At 40.0% G+C, this 13,326-nt stretch overlaps 1 long non-coding RNA gene across 1 annotated transcript in view; it reads left to right on the forward strand.

The window, feature by feature from the left end:
- Window positions 1–4,479: 4,479 nt before the first annotated feature.
- LOC127535694 (uncharacterized) overlaps window positions 4,480–13,326 on the forward strand; it is a 58,611-nt gene continuing 49,764 nt past the window's right edge. The window contains exon 1 of the long non-coding RNA XR_007944550.1: window positions 4,480–5,129. This is a non-coding gene — a long non-coding RNA (uncharacterized LOC127535694). The remainder of the gene's footprint in view (window positions 5,130–13,326) is intronic.

Here is a 13,326-nt window from a genome sequence, read left to right on the forward strand (position 1 = left end):
CTCCTTTCTTCAGGAAACACCGTCAGAGTTTGTCTCCATTCCAGCTGCTTCTAAGTTCAGACATCCTTTGACAGCAACAGAGGGAACCGTTTTATTTCATCTTTATGGGAATTTTCAGACTTTTCTGCAGCGTCTGTCATGTCAATAAACCTCTTCTTAGATAAACACTTCCTGTGCTGCTGGAATGGTGACAAAATAAAAGCCCATAACATTAAAAATACACCTTCAGAATAAAAGCATGGAGGGAACAGTTATTTTAACATGAGCAAAACAAAGGTTTGCCAAAAGTGATGAACAGATCAACAGACATTTATGAGTAATTTACACGTGATTCAGTATAAATACAGAACACACGCCTGTGCTCACCACAAGGTAATTTTGTATTAAAGATTTCATCTGCCCCTAAAGTTTCTGCTTGCGCTCCTAAAATTTTAAGTGCTCTTAGGAAAAGAAACGTTAGTCTGGAGCCCTGCTATGTATACGTCACCAATATAGCCATTCTGCTCCATGTGGAATAGATTCCATCCAAATTAGAGGGGGCAAAAGTGGGGGTTTTAATGGATCAGTAGTGCTAAGGATAAGAATTTAAGATTAAGACTGTATTTGTTTCAAGATACTTACTGAGCAGTGTATTATGGGATTGTTATTATACAGTGTCCTATTAGTCCTGGTTGGGCCGAGCAGGATTGCGCCTGTGGAATATGGGTGGCACTCTTCTTTCTCCATCTTGAGCCAGTCAGGTGACGGTAGTGACGCATCTAGCCAGAAAGTAAAGTTTCTGATGGCTGAGGCCCAGCAATAGTACATAAAACTTGGAAGAGCTAATCCACAGTTTCAGCAGTTACAGAGGCTCAAATGCAGGAAATGAGAAGCCAGACGAGTGAACAGTTTAACAGGACTTATTTACAGAAAAACCAGAACAGATACAAAACTACAACAGGAACCAGAACTAAGAAACCGGAAACAGAACTATGAATCAATGCCAGAAGGGTAACGGAACTAGATACCTTCCAGAGGGTAGGTGGACTGTGTACAGCACATCAAAAAGAAAGAAAAGGTTAACCCACGTATGGCAACACCAAGGCAGGATAACAACTAAAATATGACATGAAATAACTAGACTATCCTAGACTGCAACAATCCCAGAACAAGAAGCCCAAAAACCCAAATTAACTTTAGTAGAACAAGCAAGGTCACATAATCAATACTCTATCTGGTGAAGCCAGAGCGAGGACTTAACCGACTCTCTGGTGTCATGGATCTGGAAACCAACTCTGACCAGTCTTTGGGGGGCAAACGGGGTCCCAGATGTTCCCATGGCCACTGGTGGTAATTTTGGCATCACAGGCGAGTAGACTGGGGGAGAGGTCATCCAGCCGAACAGAATGGTGTCCGCGGTGGCGTGGCAGGTGTTCCTATGGCGTGGCAGGTAGCAGGTATCCTCCTCTGCAATCAGGGAATCCTTGGAGAATCCAAAGGTCCAGTGAAAGCCAGGAAGCCTCAGCCTGGTGGCAGGTCCAACATCCAGAAACAACAACAGGAGTCAGCACTAAACATACAAAACAGGATTAATGCAGGAACGAGTGGCTCAGACTGTGTTTCTTATGGGACAGTCCAGCATCAAATGACGAGTCTCGTCTGGTTTTAAGGGGAAGCCAGAGTACCTAATTAGACGACTCCCACCTGCACTCGATCAGCTGATTCAGCCCGATCTCACGAGGATTCGTGAAACTGTCACGTAAGTTTTAGTTTCGGTTTCGTGCGCACCAACACGATTTCGTCATGTTTTTCGTGCCGCTCACCACGAAATGCGCACCAATGTATTTTAAACGGCGGACTTTTCGTGCCACCCAGAACGTATTTCAAACGAATGTGTGTATTATATTTTTAATGTAAAACCATGGCGAATCCAACGCTATATTTTGCATGACATCGTCCCTAACCATAACCCTAACCATAACCATAACCCGGTGGTACACTTACCTTTTTTTTTTTTTTTTTTTTTTTTTTTTTTTTTCCCCAATTTGCATAGGAATTTCAAGAATGTCCGGCGGCCGGCGGCCGCAAACGCGATCACACAAGCAGTATACGCCGATGGACAGCTTAGATCGTCATGAATCCGCTGGTATAAACCACTTTCAGCTGTGATTACCACAGCGGGTTTCGTTGTGAGCAACACGAAAAACATTTCGTGGTGAGCGGCACGAAAAACATGACGAAATCGTGTTGGTGCGCACGAAAAAGAAACAAAAAATTTACGTAACAGTTTCACGAATCCCCGTGAGACCGTGTTGGATTAGGATCAGTCACACCTATTTCCAGCCTCTGTACCACACCTGGAGAGAGAGAGAGCACTGCCACCTAATCTCTGGCTGTGACATCCACCTTTAATCTTTGGTTTACAGAGATGTTTTTAGCCAATCTATGGGTTTTATATCTCCATAGAAAGGAGTTTATTAAGCAATCTAGGTTTTAAATAAAGGATTTGGTGAGGAATATTGGGATATTCAGGAAGAAGTACAGTAACTGTGGGAGAAAAATCATTTTTAGAGCACTGGTTCTTCCAATTAAAGAAATTGGTAGGATATTCCAGAATAGCGGTTTAGCCTTCAGATTTTCCAGAAGGGGATGAAAATTTGTTAGGTAATTTGATATTGTATAGAAATCTTGATCCCTTGGTCGGTAAGTTCTGTCTGAGAGATTGGGAAGTTATTGAGGTGTACCAGGTTCCTTATCTGGACAGGCATGAGGACGCTGTTAGTCCAATTGATTCAGTAGCCAGAGGAGGTTCCAAATACACTCAACAAAAACCTTTCAGTGTCCTTTCATTGTGGGCAGTCTAAGGCACACCTGTGCACTAATCATGGTGTCTAATCAGCATCCTGATATGGCACACCTGTGAGGTGGGATGGATTATCTCAGCAAAGGAGAAGTGCTCACTGTCACAGATTTAGACAGATTTGTGAACAACATTTGAGAGAAATGGTGATATTGTGTCTGTGGAAAAAGTTTTAGATCTTTGAGTTCATCTCATAAAAAATGGGAGCAAAAACAAAAGTGTTGCATTTATATTTTTGCTGAGTATAGATACATTTGATCCAGAAGTGTTGGAATGGTAGCTTGTGGATGGGCTATATAGAGAATAATATCATCTGCGTATAAAGATATTTTGTTAGTTCAGTCTTTTGTGTTGGAGCTGCACCTGAGGATCCAATCTTATGCTTCGAGTGAGGGGTTCAATAGCAAGAGCCAAAATTAAGGGGGAAACGGGGCATCCTTGTCCCTCTGTGTAAGCTGAAAGGGGAGGATAATGTACGGATAATGTATGATTTGTGAGGATATGAGCTGTAGGGTTTTTGTAAATAAGCTTTATTAAAGAGATCATTTTATTAGTAAGATTGACTCTATTAAGAACTTCAAACAGGTAGTCCCACTCAACCTGGTCAAATGCTTTCTCAGCATCTAGGGAGAGTGTAGCCGGTCATTCTGCATTCCTGTCTTTGTAAATATGATATTGAAAAGTCTTTGGAGGTTGAATGTTGAGCTTTTATTTGGAATGAAGCCTGTCTGATCAGTATGAACCTTCTTGTGGGTCTTTTTCTTTTTCGTGAATGACTGTAATGACTGCCTCAGTCAGAGTATTGATTGACTGGGCATGTTCATGGAGTCTTAGCAGATAGGGGGATATGGTTTGGTTGAAATTTTTATACAATTCAGCTGACATTCCATCTGGACCAGGCATTTTATTATTTTTTGGTGCTATAATAGCTCTCTGGACTTCTTTGACACTGATCTCAAAATTGAGAGTTGCACAGTCCTCTTCGCTTAGTTTTTGAAGAATACATTCATCTAAAAATGCATTCATCGTTGCAGTTGTGGCTGAGCTCTTTGAGGTGTACAGTTCGGTGTAGAGTTCAAGGAACCTATCATTGATAACTCTTGGCTTACTGAATGCTGTATTATCTCTAGTTTTGATTTTGTGTATTGTCTGTTTACCTTCCAATTTCTAAGCTCTCCGACTAAGAGATTTTGTGGCTTGTCACTGAATTCAAAATATTGTTGCTTGGCATAAAGGAAGGTTTTACTTATTTTTGCTGACATTATATTGCTGTATTCATATTTTAGTGATGCAATTTTTTGTACAGTGTAGTTGATGGAGATTGGACATTTTCTTTATCCAGTACTTTGACTTGATGTTCTAACTCTTTCAACCTGGCCGTGTTTTCCTTTCTTCTTGAGGTTTCAAATGAGATCACACAGCCTCTAAGATAAGCTTTAAGAGCTTCCCAAAGAATTGAGGGAGAGGTTTCAGGAATGTCATTTAAGCCAAAATATGTAGACATCTGGGTTACATATGGTTCCTCTTTTGACTGGATTGTTTACACTGTGGACATTCCAATTTGAAAATGTCAAGTGTATGTGTGTGTGTGTGTGTGTGTGTATATATGTATATATACACACGTGGACAAAATTGTTGGTACCCCTCAGTTAAAGAAGGAAAAACCCACAATTCTCACTGAAATCACTTGAAACTCACAAAAGTAACAATAAATAAAAATGTATTGAAAATTAAATAATCAAAAACAGCCATTACTTTTGAATTGTTGATTAACATAATTATTTAAAAAAACAAACTAATGAAACAGGCCTGGACAAAAATGATGGTACCTCTATAAAAGATTGAAAACTATTTGACCAGAGTGACATGATTAACTCAGGTGTGTCATTTAATTGACATCACAGGTGTTTCCAAACTCATAATCAGTCAGTCTGCCTATTTAAAGGGAGACAAGTAGTCACCCTGCTGTTTGGTGAAAAGGTGTGTACCACACTGAACATGGACAACAGAAAGCGAAGGAGAGAATTGTCCCAGGACATCCGAAAAAAAATGATAGACAAACATCTTAAAGGTAAAGGCTATAAGACCATCTCTAAACAGCTTGAAGTTCCTGTGACAACAGTGGCTCATATTATTCAGAAGTTCAAGACCCACGGGACAGTAGCCAACCTCCCTGGACGTGGCCGCAAGAGGAAAATTGATGACAAATTGAAGAGACGGATCGTTGGAATTGTATCCAAAGAGCCCAGAGCAACCTCCAAAGAAATTAAAGGTGAACTCCAAGGCTAAGGTACATCAGTGTCAGATCGCACCATTCGTCGTTGTTTGAGCCAAAGTGGACTTCATGGGAGACGACCAAGGAGGACACCACTGCTGAAAAAACTCATAAAAAAGCGAGACTGGAATTTGCAAAAATGCATGTTGACAAGCCACAAAGCTTCTGGGAGAATGTCCTTTGGACAGATGAGACCAAACTGGAGCTTTTTGGTAAGGCACATCAACTCTATGTTCATAGACTCAAAAACCAAGCATACGAAGAAAAGAACACTGTCCCTACGGTGAAACATGGAGGAGGCTCAGTAATGTTTTGGGGCTGCTTTGCTGCATCTGGCACAGGGTGTCTTGAAAGTGTGCAAGGTACGATGAAATCTGAAGACTATCAAGGCATTCTGGAGAGAAATGTGCTGCCTCGTGTCAGAAAGCTTGGTCTCAGTCGCAGGTCATGGGTCTTCCAACAGGACAACCATCCAAAACACACAGCCAAAAACACCCAAGAATGGCTGAGAGAAAAGCGTTGGACTATTCTAAAGTGGCCTTCTATGAGCCCAGATCTGAATCCCATTGAACATATGTGGAAGGAGCTGAAACATGCCATTTGGAGAAGACACCCATCAAACCTGAGACAACTGGAGCTGTTTGCTCATGAGGAGTGGGCCAAAATACCTGTTGACAGCTGCAGAACGCTCATTGACAAATACAGAAATCGTTTAATTGCAGTGATTGCCTCAAAAGGTTGTGCAACAAAATATTAAGTTATGGGTACCATCATTTTTGTCCAGCCCTATTTCATTAGTTTGTTTTTTTAAATAATTATGTTAATCAACAATTCAAAAGTGATGGCTGATTTTGATTATTTAATTTTCAATAAATTTTTATTTATTGTTACTTTTGTGAGTTTCAAGTGATTTCAGTGAGAATTGTGGGTTTTTCCTTCTTTAACTGAGGGGTACCAACAATTTTGTCCACGTGTGTATATATATATATATATATATATATATATGGCATGCCGTTTAGGAAATTATATATTGAATGAAAGTTGATATATATATAATGAAAGTCGGAATATAGAATGTTCAGATTTTCATTCCATCTATTCAAAGTTTCATTCCATATATTCAGACTTTTTCCTACTGAGCCCTGGAAGGACATGGCAAACAAAAACAGGAACCTTATTGGACATTTGCTCTTCACATGAGCTCTTCTGTGATTATCTATCTGTCTTCATGGTTGTCACAGGGAACGGCAACTACGTTTGAGAAAACAGGTAATTTTTAGAGATGTTTTGATTCTGAACACTGAACGTGTTAGCATTAGCTTAGCTACTTAGCTTCGACTACATTTGCATCCCTACATAGCTTAAAGGTTAAACACATGCACCATATGTTGATGATAATGATAATATCTATGTTTATCTTTATAGCTGGTCTTAAGGCTAATTACGAGGCAGAGGTCAGCTGCTGCCTGGACACATCCATGATCACGCCACTGGTGGGACACAATTGTACTGGATTTCAGCTGAAGGCTGCTGTTCTGTCCAAACTGAGACATTTTTATTGTGACATACCCTCCACTGTTGTTAGCTTTTGATTCAATACATTTTTTTGAGATGAGGAAATCACTATTGCATGTTTCTAGTTAAATACCCTACTTTTATGATATATCACTACAGCATGCACTTTTTATATTTTCCATCAATTTCACCCAAAAGTTGAATAACTATTTGTGAGCAGTGTATGTAGACACATAATAGAAGCACATTTCAATAATATGTCTGCTGCAGTAGTGCAGTTTATCTACCTAGATTGGTGTAACAGTAAAAAAACAACAATATATGCTACTGATGTTTCTGACTAAAATCTGCTTGAAAAGCACAACTGCTTATCTGTCAAAATGTGTGTAACAAAAGTGTGCACTGAACACTGAATAAAGTCTCTGTAGATTATAGACAAAATTTGCATCTCATCACAAATTTCTGTTTATTCACCCAAAGTGCATGAGTAAAATACAAAACAGGTGAAGTACTAAAAAAGATTTATTTTCTAGAAAAGCCAATAGTCAACAATGCAGTTTAATTCTGGGACAGTTGCTCCAGCACCGACACCATGCGTCCCATCAGTGCAACCAAGGTTTTCATTCATCTTCTGGATGTTCTGGAGCATGGCAGAGGTCACGTCTTGGTGTCTTCTGATCTGTTCCAAGAACCGTTCCTCTGACCTCTCCAGATACTGCAGAGGATCCACAGCAGCTTCCTGGTTCCCTTTTCCTGCATAAAAGCACCAAAAAGTACTAGTTGTCAGTAATTATTTTCTATTTCATAAACACAGTTAACTTAAAGTAAATGTTCTATTTTGTGATTTTAGGATGGGTCAAAAGATAACATACTGATCATGTTGATGTCTGCATAGTCTAAACAGATCTTACTTGATTTGGTCTGTAGAGAGGAGGACGGCGTGGAGGAGCTGCAGGACGGAACCAGTAAGCTGCAGACTAGTGCTCCTGGTAACTGGACCTCATCATCCAAGGCCGACAACTAAATAAAATGAACAAGACATGCTGTTGATAGCATCTGTAATACAAATGATTTTATCCATTAACTGATTTATTGCTTTGTCCATACAATGTTAGAAAGTGTTACAAATAATACCTGTAATCATTTCCAACAGTGATAAATGCCTTGTTTTATTTTACAACAAAAAACACCAAAAGCATCTGTGTATAAGAAATCAGTGCATTGGATTTCCACATCTGCAAAGCTGGAAAATCACACATCAGAATTTTACCTTGAAATTATGAAAATAGCTGCAGATTACCAGTACTCTTTACTTCATTGTGTTAACTTGATCATTTGAATCAGTTTTTTAGACTTGTATTACTGATACAAAACATAATCAACACATAAATTAAAATGTGTTCGCAAAGAGTTCACTGGTTCTTCAAGGGAAATTTCAATGATAACCATATAGTTCAGTAATATGATTAATGGGTCATTGTGTAACAGCGTGGGAGGTTCTGAATACAGGTCTTGGACTGAAATATTGCTGCTGCTTTCCTCCGGTTTTATAAGGAGTTGTTTCATAGCTTGTTAGCTTACCAGCGGCTAACTGGCTGGCAAACAATAGTTCAACGCCAACCTCTAATCAGTGATCCGGTGTCCGGACCGCGTTAGCTGGCGGAACGTTCATAATACTGATGTGGGACTGTTGTAGCTAGCGTATTCATAGTAGGATAACAGCAGGATGTTGGAGAAATAAAACTTACCATTATCAGGATCGCTGGTCTGCATGGCAGACTCTTAGCGCATCGCACTGCTTGAATGTCTGTGTATTTCAGGCCGATTTCAAAATAAAACTCAATAAAATTCTCGTCCGGGTGAGTGTCCTTCATTGTCGCTTTGCCATACGGACATGTCCCTTCCGGGGCTCGGTAGGAAAAAAGATTTGATATATATTGAATGAAAGTACGAATATATACACACGTGGACAAAATTGTTGGTACCCCTCAGTTAAAGAAGGAAAAACCCACAATTCTCACTGAAATCACTTGAAACTCACAAAAGTAACAATAAATAAAAATTTATTGAAAATTAAATAATCAAAATCAGCCATCACTTTTGAATTGTTGATTAACATAATTATTTAAAAAAACAAACTAATGAAATAGGGCTGGACAAAAATGATGGTACCCATAACTTAATATTTTGTTGCACAACCTTTTGAGGCAATCACTGCAATTAAACGATTTCTGTATTTGTCAGTGAGCGTTCTGCAGCTGTCAACAGGTATTTTGGCCCACTCCTCATGAGCAAACAGCTCCAGTTGTCTCAGGTTTGATGGGTGTCTTCTCCAAATGGCATGTTTCAGCTCCTTCCACATATGTTCAATGGGATTCAGATCTGGGCTCATAGAAGGCCACTTTAGAATAGTCCAACGCTTTTCTCTCAGCCATTCTTGGGTGTTTTTGGCTGTGTGTTTTGGATCGTTGTCCTGTTGGAAGACCCATGACCTGCGACTGAGACCAAGCTTTCTGACACTAGGCAGCACATTTCTCTCCAGAATGCCTTGATAGTCTTCAGATTTCATCGTACCTTGCACACTTTCAAGACACCCTGTGCCAGATGCAGCAAAGCAGCCCCAAAACATTACTGAGCCTCCTCCATGTTTCACCGTAGGGACAGTGTTCTTTTCTTCGTATGCTTGGTTTTTGAGTCTATGAACATAGAGTTGATGTGCCTTACCAAAAAGCTCCAGTTTGGTCTCATCTGTCCAAAGGACATTCTCCCAGAAGCTTTGTGGCTTGTCAACATGCATTTTTGCAAATTCCAGTCTCACTTTTTATGAGTTTTTTTCAGCAGTGGTGTCCTCCTTGGTCGTCTCCCATGAAGTCCACTTTGGCTCAAACAACGACGAATGGTGCGATCTGACACTGATGTACCTTGGCCTTGGAGTTCACCTTTAATTTCTTTGGAGGTTGCTCTGGGCTCTTTGGATACAATTCCAACGATCCGTCTCTTCAATTTGTCATCAATTTTCCTCTTGCGGCCACGTCCAGGGAGGTTGGCTACTGTCCCGTGGGTCTTGAACTTCTGAATAATATGAGCCACTGTTGTCACAGGAACTTCAAGCTGTTTAGAGATGGTCTTATAGCCTTTACCTTTAAGATGTTTGTCTATCATTTTTTTCGGATGTCCTGGGACAATTCTCTCCTTCGCTTTCTGTTGTCCATGTTCAGTGTGGTACACACCTTTTCACCAAACAGCAGGGTGACTACTTGTCTCCCTTTAAATAGGCAGACTGACTGACTATGAGTTTGGAAACACCTGTGATGTCAATTAAATGACACACCTGAGTTAATCATGTCACTCTGGTCAAATAGTTTTCAATCTTTTATAGAGGTACCATCATTTTTGTCCAGGCCTGTTTCATTAGTTTGTTTTTTTAAATAATTATGTTAATCAACAATTCAAAAGTGATGGCTGATTTTGATTATTTAATTTTCAATAAATTTTTATTTATTGTTACTTTTGTGAGTTTCAAGTGATTTCAGTGAGAATTGTGGGTTTTTCCTTCTTTAACTGAGGGGTACCAACAATTTTGTCCACGTGTGTATATAATGAAAGTCGGAATATATTGAATGAAAGTACAAATATATATATAATGAAAGTCGATATATATTGAATGAAAGTACGAATATATTGAATGAAAATCGGAATATATTGAATGAAAATCTGAACATTATATATATATATATATATATATCGACTTCATTATATATATATCGACTTTCATTCAATATATATCAAGTTTCATTCAATATATATTAACTTTCATTCAATATATAATTTCCTAAACGGCATGCCATATATATATATATATGTATATATATATACATATATATAAAAGACGGCCATCGTGACAGCGTCTGTCTCCGGATGCCCCAGCCAGAGCGTCTCTGCTCTCAGCGGGGAGTCGCTGTTTGTTTTCCACACATTGCTAACCAAGGAGCTAAAAAATCAAGAGAAATATCCCCTGATGTGTCTCAGATTGTTTTGTCTGCTGCAAATAAGGCTTCACACAATCTCCCGTTAAGCCGTTCATCGTACAATGATGCATGAAACGCGCTCGCCTAAAGTTCGCTCAAAAGTACAGCGTTTATTATTCATCGTAACTCTGGTTTTACTCGACCTATCAACACAACTCAGAAAGTGGTAGATAGACGTGGGATCTGTTGTCAGAGCCAGCAGAAGGCTTCTTTGTTCGTGCATCACCGGTGTCAACACTCCCCAAAGTCTGCTCTAGCAACAGGACAGACGTAACTTTCCACCAAGAGGAAAGGATTGTCATGGCTCTCTGTTTTTCTTGCCAGCGTTTTCAGTGAGAGAGGTCTCTCCACCGAGTCCACAGTTCAATGTTTAACCGTGCATAAAAGACGCACGAAATGTGCTCAGCTAGAGTTCAGTAAAAAATGTGGCATTTATTACTGATCATAACTCTGGTTTTACTTGGCTGATCAAAAAACTGGAAGAAAGTTCAAAACCTGCACTTTCCACAGGTGGACATTCCAACTGCTTCATCTTCCTGCTTGGTTCGATTATGCAGCAGTGCGCAGTAATGACGCGTCGGTGCGTCAATCGAAATGTGAGAGTTAAGAACAAAGTGAGAGAAAAAAGAAGCAAAAGGTAAACTAAACCTCTCTATTTCCAAAGTACAGCGTGAGCCTTCTTATGGAAGTAAATGAAAGAAAAATAGTAACTTAAGTTGCTTCCCCACAGCTCGGTTGCTGCTAGTTTCCAACCTCGGTCTCGTAGCGTGGCAACTCAGAATTATGTATAAACAATGTTCCTGACATATTAAAGGTGCAATAATAACACTAACATCACTGGAGGATATTATGAATTCAGAGAATTCAGAGAGGTGTGGCAAACCAGAGGGACACAATCATCCACGCTTCAAAATTTTGCTAATTTAATTTTGTTCTGAATGATAATTGTTGATTGGACAGGTATTTGTGTTCTATGAAGAGATGATATATGAACTATGAGTTACTCTGAATTTTACTGTGAGGTAGTAAATGCATTTGGAAAGTCTCATGTTGAATTAACAAGAGTTGCATGGTGGAATGATGACAGGCGATGTCAGTATGACCGGCCACAGCCTCCATCATTTTCAATGGATGGTTGTTTCGGGGGGCTGCACAGTGGTGTACATGGTCTCCATGTTCTCCTGTACATGTGTGGCTTTTCTCCAGGTTCTCCAGCTTCCTCCCACAGTCCAGAAACATGCTGAGGTTAACTGGTGATTCTAAACTGTCTGCAGGTGTGAATGTGCGTGTGATTGTTTGTCTCTATGTGTCGCCCTGTGATAGACTGTTACCTGTACAGGTGAACCTTCACCCTCAGTCAGCTGGGATAGACTCCACCCCCCATGACCCTAATGAGGATGAAGCAGATGATGGATGGATGGATGTTTTGGACATGTTAACACATGACAGTGAACCACAGTAACAGTTCAACAATAAACAGTTTGGAATCAGTGAGTCTAATGTAAGGAGTCAAACCAGCAGATGGTCCAGAGGAGTTCTGCTTTGTCTTGTTTTGACCATGCTTTGCTTTCTCTGTCCTCTGTCTCCTGATATCACCTCTCCTTACAGATGCTTCTCAGAGTGTTCAGGAAGGAATTAAATATGTAAAAGACACAAATATTCTGCTGTTATTGAGTTTGCTTGCCATTTCCTTTATGCAAACTATGCTGTGGGCCAAAGCTGCTGCCGTGGTTCAGGCCCATTAAATTTGATTGTTGCGGCAGTTACATGACGTTTATTAAAATTTTGCCGGTTGGCTCGGCAGCTGTGCATGTTAACTCGGTTATTTTTAGGCATTGGTAATGGCTTACAGATTATAGAAGGTTGCAGGGCCGACAAGAGAGGCTCATAATAAGGACTTAATGAAATAGGAACCTTCAGACTTACTCGTGTTTAAAAGATGAGAACTCTCTCTCATTCTGTCCATGCATTTGTGTGTGGTTTTTGCTGTCTCTTCATTCCTTCCCTCCCAAACCCCAGACTTTTCATAAGAGGCTGTTTATCAAACCAGCAGGCTGGAAAAAGCACAGGAAGATATAAAAAAAGAGAGATGGATGATGCTGTTCAAGCACACAAAGTTTCACTCCCATGAGTTCATTATTCTTCTGAATCTTTCTAATTTAACAAACTGAATCCTCTAAACAGCTGTAGTAATAATTCAGATGGATGGTTTGTATTTTAACACACATTACCTCAGCTCTGAAATGTTCAGGTTTCTGTGCTCCTGTAGTCTGACTCTAAACGGCTGCGATCTAGCTATACACCAAGCATCACTAACAATGTAGGTATTAGTTTAGCTGGAGTCATACTTGACTCATGAGTTTCCAAACTACAGACTGACAGCTGCACTACTAGTGAGTCTACATGAACTGTTCCTCCTCTGTAGTACTTGGCTCTGTCAGTGTCAGTGGTGGACCGGGCTGTATAGGCCACCAAAATACTGACTGCATACCAACACATGCTAGCAGCTGCAACAGCACACGTGCTTTCTGTGTATCTTGTGGAGATAAAACACTTTGGTTAGTCTGGATCTCTTTAGACCAATTACAGTTGTCTTGTTCAGAGCTAAGTGAAGGCAGAAGCTTTGATGTTTGCTCAAAATAGTGATCGCTGGAATTTCTGAGAGACAT

The sequence above is a fragment of the Acanthochromis polyacanthus genome, chromosome 10 (genome assembly GCF_021347895.1).
Source record: "Acanthochromis polyacanthus isolate Apoly-LR-REF ecotype Palm Island chromosome 10, KAUST_Apoly_ChrSc, whole genome shotgun sequence".
Lineage (NCBI taxonomy): Eukaryota > Metazoa > Chordata > Actinopteri > Pomacentridae > Acanthochromis > Acanthochromis polyacanthus.